Raw genomic sequence first — 6,057 nt, forward strand, 5'->3', positions numbered from 1 at the left:
TTTGTTTGAGCTGATTGGTGATATCGGGATGTCTGTGTGAAGAGAATACTGAGACAGACTCATTGAAACACTAGGTAACCGAGAATGTAATTGCTTAAACTACACAGAATGGTCTTGGTTGCTGTTTTCAAACAACCTGTTTAGACCTGTAATTATTTGCAAAACATGCCAATGCAACCTGCTTCCTGTCAGCTTATAGATCAAGACATGTTGGCGTAGTAATTCTACGGTTCCCTCCCTTGTTACGCTCTTGGGTAATTAACGGATGATCACACCTTGATGATACACTAAATCAGGTGTGGAAAATGAAATCTACAGAATTAAGTATGTAAATTTCATATTATAAACAATTAGGGAAGTTGACAAAAGAACATGCTCGATTTATCCTGCTATTTTGACACAGAATAGTTTGGAAAAACTGACAAAAACATGAAAATTCGACCTTTGTTCAGAACTTTTTCCTTCTGTTGAACACAAAATTTGTAACGTGCTGGTAGCTGGCACCCATTGCCTTTTTGTTGTGTTTTTTTCCTACTATGAAAGTCTTTAAAATGTCTTTGGTCTTTTTGAAGGCTTAAAACCAGATGAGGGAGAATACATTTTGAGGTAAACTATGCCTTCAAAGAGCCCCTAAATAGTTTTTTTGAAAATTACCATCCATGCAGTGTGTAACACAGCTCTAAGTGAATGGAAACATCCAGCTGAGGATTAAATCTGAAAGTGCAGCGTGTTTAAAACTATTGATTCTATTTAGTCGACTCAGAGTCAAATTAATGTTTTGACCTTTGTTCGGATCTTTTGCATGTACGCCTCGACGTTGATACGAGATCGGCATATATGAAGTGCCGGTAAAACGTGAACGTGCCTTTCCCTTCAAACAGGTAAGGGAACACATACTACCAATGTATGGGACTTTGTCAGTAACTGTTGCACAGTTTATATGGATCAGTTTCTCCTTCCTACACAGTGTGAAGTGTGATTAAAATGGTTGCCTCGTTTTCTCTCCGTCTCGCACTGAATGCAGTCGATCAATCACAACAGGCTGGGTCATTGGACCAATCACCGCAGAGTAGCATCATGCAAAGAAAGGGTTTGGCAACAAATGAATTGCTGAACAAATAATTTGGGAGTCTTTGAGATAATTAGATAAAACAAAATGCATATTATAAGACGATGAAAGTCTTTTTTGACCTTGCATGCATATCAGCCTGTTGTTAGAGACCCCTAAAACCTAAAATATGACCTTTTGTAATGCATAGTAGGGGCTCTTTAAATGCTTGTCATTCATTTCTTTCACATGAGTTTCTTTGGTGTAAATAAGAGGCTACATTTCAAATGATGTGCGATATACTGTGTGTTATGTAGACCTATTATTGTTACATTTCTGTGTCAAGAAATATGCTATGATAATGGGCTTTTATTGAAAATAGGCACTGTACAAAGGTACATTATAGAAGTATTGTTATAGAAGAATTCTTCATCTACATATCTTGTGAAGTTGAAAGTGGAGTTGAGTTTTCCAGTACATCTATAATTAATGCTCTGTTGCCCTCTTTTGTGTGTGCATTTCATGCTGTGAAATTAGATGTGTCCTCTTTCTTATACATTTCACATGTTCCTTCCTGTCTCTATAAATGGTCTCATTTTGAGCTCATCTCTATGCAAATAATCAAATAAAAGCCACCATGTTTTTTACAGGATGTAATTCCTCTATGCTTTCAATCATTGAAGCTGTTGGACCAGGACAACAGTCTTTAATAAATGCCAAAATACTGGAATGTTCCCCAACAGTCTCAGTTGTGCTGTAGTAGGATTCCACCTCTTTAGTTACTTTTACAGTTTTTTCCCAGGTCCACTTTTATATCCAATGTACTTTATTAAGTGGTGTTACTGCAACTGCAAATCCTTCCTGGCAGTTCATTCCATCTATGAAACAATTCAATCATGTTTTGAAAGCACATTATAACCCTGAATCTGCACTCCTAAAAGATTTTAATTACTATAAATTCTGGAAAAGCTACGGCGCTTTCTTTTTAGACCAGGGGTGGGCAATTATTTTTTCCATGGGGCCACATGAGAAACAGAAAATATTGTGGAGGGCCAGGCCAAAAGGCTGAAGTCAATTATGCATAATATTAATGGTATTTCTTTATAAAAAGTAGTAAATACCATTGTTTTCTCAAGCAGGTAAGAGTAGACTATATGTTATAAATGAGCAAAAAGGAAAAAGTGAGGTTGCCTTACAAAAATATGATTTATTCAAATTTCCCATGGCAATGGTAAACAAAGTGTGAGCATTTGGTTTTTGTTAAACATTTGTGACTTATATTAGTTAACAGTTTCAGTCACATTCGCTCCAAAACACATATTGAGTTTCAAATATTGTTGGAAAGATGTTCTTAGCATTCTACAGACACACAGTATTGTCTGTAAAATAAAATCACTGAACTGTGATCTTGAGAAAGAGGTTTAAAAAAAAAAGTGTCCCAGTTCACTGCTATTTGCCTACATTTGTGGTCCAAACACCTTATTTCGTGTTTTTAAGCGACTTTTTTCTTGTTCAGTGAGAGAAATCTAGTCTCTGCTGGGCTTTAACAAGTGCATCAAAGTCAGGTTGAATGTCTGAGGTGGAGATGCGAAGCACAGCTGACAAATGATCATCAGTTATAGAGGATCTATACCTGGATTTTGTAAACTTCATCACTGAAAATGTTTGTTCACAAATGTAGGTAGAGCCGAAGAGAACCAACATCTTCTGAGCATGTCTCCTCAGGTTTGGAAAGTTCTCCTCCTTAAGAGAAGAGTAGAAATCCAGCAGAGATCCTGACTTGCAGTGCTCTGCCAGTACTGCATCAGACTGCAGGTCAATGAGTTCCAGCTGCACATCACTGGGTGCATTATCCACACTGCAGGTAAAGGGAGAGGAAATCATGTGCATTTCATCCTCGATTGTTCTGAGATCTTCAAAACGCCTTGAAAACTCACCATGTAATGCTCCTAACATGGATGAGTACCTGCTGAGGTGATCAGCTGATGGTGTGACTTCGTTCAGGGTTTGCATGTGAGTGAGAATGTTGCTCTCCAGTTGACTTGAAAGAAACTGCAACTTTCTCATGAAGGCCTTCACGAGGCTGTGCATTTCATGAACAAAAAGGCCCTTGCCTTGCAGTTTGGTGTTCAGTTCGTTAATCAGTGCAGTTACATCAACAGCAAATGCAAAATCTGCCATCCAATCCTCATCTGAGAGCTCTGGAATGTCTTTGCCTTTCCTCTCGCAAAACTCTCGAATCTCTGCTTTCAAGTCCCAAACCCTCTTCAGCACTTTCCCCAGGCTGAGCCATCTGACAGCTGTGTGGTAGCCGATGTCACTATGCTCAGTCTCATGCTCCTCCAAAAGAGCGACAAACTGTCTGTGATTCATTGCCCGCGCCCTGATGAAGTTTACTATTTTAGTAACAACATCAGTAACATGGTTGATTTTTAGCACTGATTTGCACAACACATGTTGGTGTATAATACAATGCAAAAACACCAATTTTTGATCTGCATCGATTTCTGTCACTTTATCTTGCATGCGTTTCAAAAGTCCGACATTTTTCCCTGTAAGATTTGGACAACCGTCTGTTGTGACACCTGACAGTCTCTCCCATTTTAATCCCAGAGTGTCCATGCACGCATTTACCTCTGTAAAAAGATCACTCCCTGTCGTTGTCCCTTTCATCGACCGCATTGCTGCAAGCTCCTCTGTGAGCTTGAAGTCCGTTATCCCCCGGACAAATACGAGCAGCTGGGCTGTGTCGCGGACATCACAGCTCTCGTCTAAGGCCAATGAGAAAAAGTCAAAACTTGCCACTTCACGTTGCAGCTGAAGCTCCAGGTTCCCCGCAATGTCCTCGACCCTCCTGGTCACGGTTCGCCTGGACAGCGGGATTTGCTCAAATGCGCCTTTTTTTTCAGGGCATATTAGTGCGGCAGAGTCCACCATGCACTCTTTGACAAACTCTCCCTCCGAAAATGGCTTACTGTTTTTAGCTATTTTGTGGGATATCACAAAGCTGGTCCTGGTCGCTGCATCCCTGGATGTGTGAAGCTTTGTAAAAAAGCCTTGCTGCTTTTGCAACTTTGCTAGCAAAGCTTCGGATGTCCGTGCCCTCTCAGCATCAGACAAGTTCTTGTATTTTTCCGAGTGTTTCTTGTCGTAATGCCGACTCAAATTGTAGTCCTTAAACACGGCAATCTCCTCCCCGCAAACCAAACACACGGCTTTACCTCCGACTTCAGTAAAAAAATACTTAGCAGTCCAATTTTTGTTGAAAATCCTGCATTCGGCATCTATCTTTCTTTTTTTTTGCATGAGCGGACATTTCTGGGGGTTACAATCACCATGTCAACCGCGGGCACCTGTTCCTATACGTATTGCGTCATTGTGTATGTAAAAAAACAAATTCAAAATAAAAGCAATGCAGTCTTAGTCCATGCATGAGGTAACATGAGAAAATAAATTTATTTTGTAATTTCCAATTAACCTTACGCGGGCCGGTCGAAGTCAACCAAAGGGCCGTATGTGGCCCGCGGGCCGTAAAATGCCCAGGTTTGTTTTAGACCTTAGTTCAGGCTTTGATCTGATTAGTCATACTGTTCTTCCGACTGAAGTTTTATGGTTATTTGAAGGAAAAAGAGTCCTAAACTGGTTCTGCTCATTAATAGGAAATTTACTGTTTATCTTTTATCACTCTTCACCTGCAGCACATCTCTGTTGTGGTGTACCACAGGGCTCAATCCTCAGTTCTATTTTTTTCTTTATTTAGTTCAATCTGTTTTTACTCTTTATACTGTATTTGGGTGTCCTTCCACGTTCATGGATGATATCTGAATCTATTTTCCTTTAAATCCTACTGACACAAATTTCTTACAGCTGCTCTTGTTTTAAAATGTGCTGTATAAATAATAATATTGTTTAATTTGAATCATTGGTAATCAAATTCAGTAGCTATGCAGCGGCACCGTGTTAAAGTGTTTTCTTTTTGAAATAAGGAATATTTAATTATTTTATTCCTGAAAATACAACAAACCAAATGCTGGATATCTTTTAGGCTTAAAAGCTAAAGCAATGAATTTATTCTCCCTGTGAATAGATTGTAAAGTGTACATTTTACTCACTAAAAGAAATTACTCATTTAATTAATTCTTTCCAGATTCTGACTGTGAGTTGCAAGATGTTTGAAATCACTACTGAGCTGTTAGAGAATCAGTATACAAACATGGTCTTCTTTTCTTTTTTTACAGTACATTAACTTATTTATGTTAGTGATGTTACAGTACAGTGTCAAAGTATTTCATTATTTTTTATTGAAATGCAACGGAATAAAATATATGATTTTTGTATCTTTATATGCATGATCCCCAGTAGTGTTGTCCTTGCAGGCTGCTGGAGAACACTCCCCGTCAGTCAACTGAACTATATACCCCATCATGCACTGCACTCACACACCAGTTCTATATTACTCCTTGATTACACACACAGCTGAGGGTCATCATTGCTGATTATGTGGACTACAGATATACACCACATGCTGATATTCAGTGCTGAGTCTTGTTTCCAGAGTGTACAGTTGAAAGCGTTGTTCTTGTCTTGCCTTACTGTGTTTGTTTTCTGTTTACATTGTTTTGCCTTGACCTTTTTGCATGTTTCAATGACTACTCTTTTGGATTACCTTTATGCTTCAGTTTGCTCCTGTATTTACCTTGCCTGTCTGATTAATTTGACTTAAACTGCCTTTTAATCCACACTTCTGTTGCCAACCCCATTCATAATTCATCTATTTTATCAGGTTAACTAAGCAGATGGCTAGAATGCATTAAGAAGGCTACAATCCAATATCAGTATTTAATAAGTATTGTGATTTTCATGCCAACGATGCTCTTTTTAATGTCTGAGGCTGCTTTAAAATGGCACACATAGCTATTCTGTCTGCTAAATATTTAAGCCTACTTCATTTAATGAAAATCCTAAAATTAATAGCACATGCAAAACTATTCCTCAAATTCGCATCTTGT

Source organism: Danio aesculapii, chromosome 15 (assembly GCF_903798145.1).
Source record: "Danio aesculapii chromosome 15, fDanAes4.1, whole genome shotgun sequence".
Lineage (NCBI taxonomy): Eukaryota > Metazoa > Chordata > Actinopteri > Cypriniformes > Danionidae > Danio > Danio aesculapii.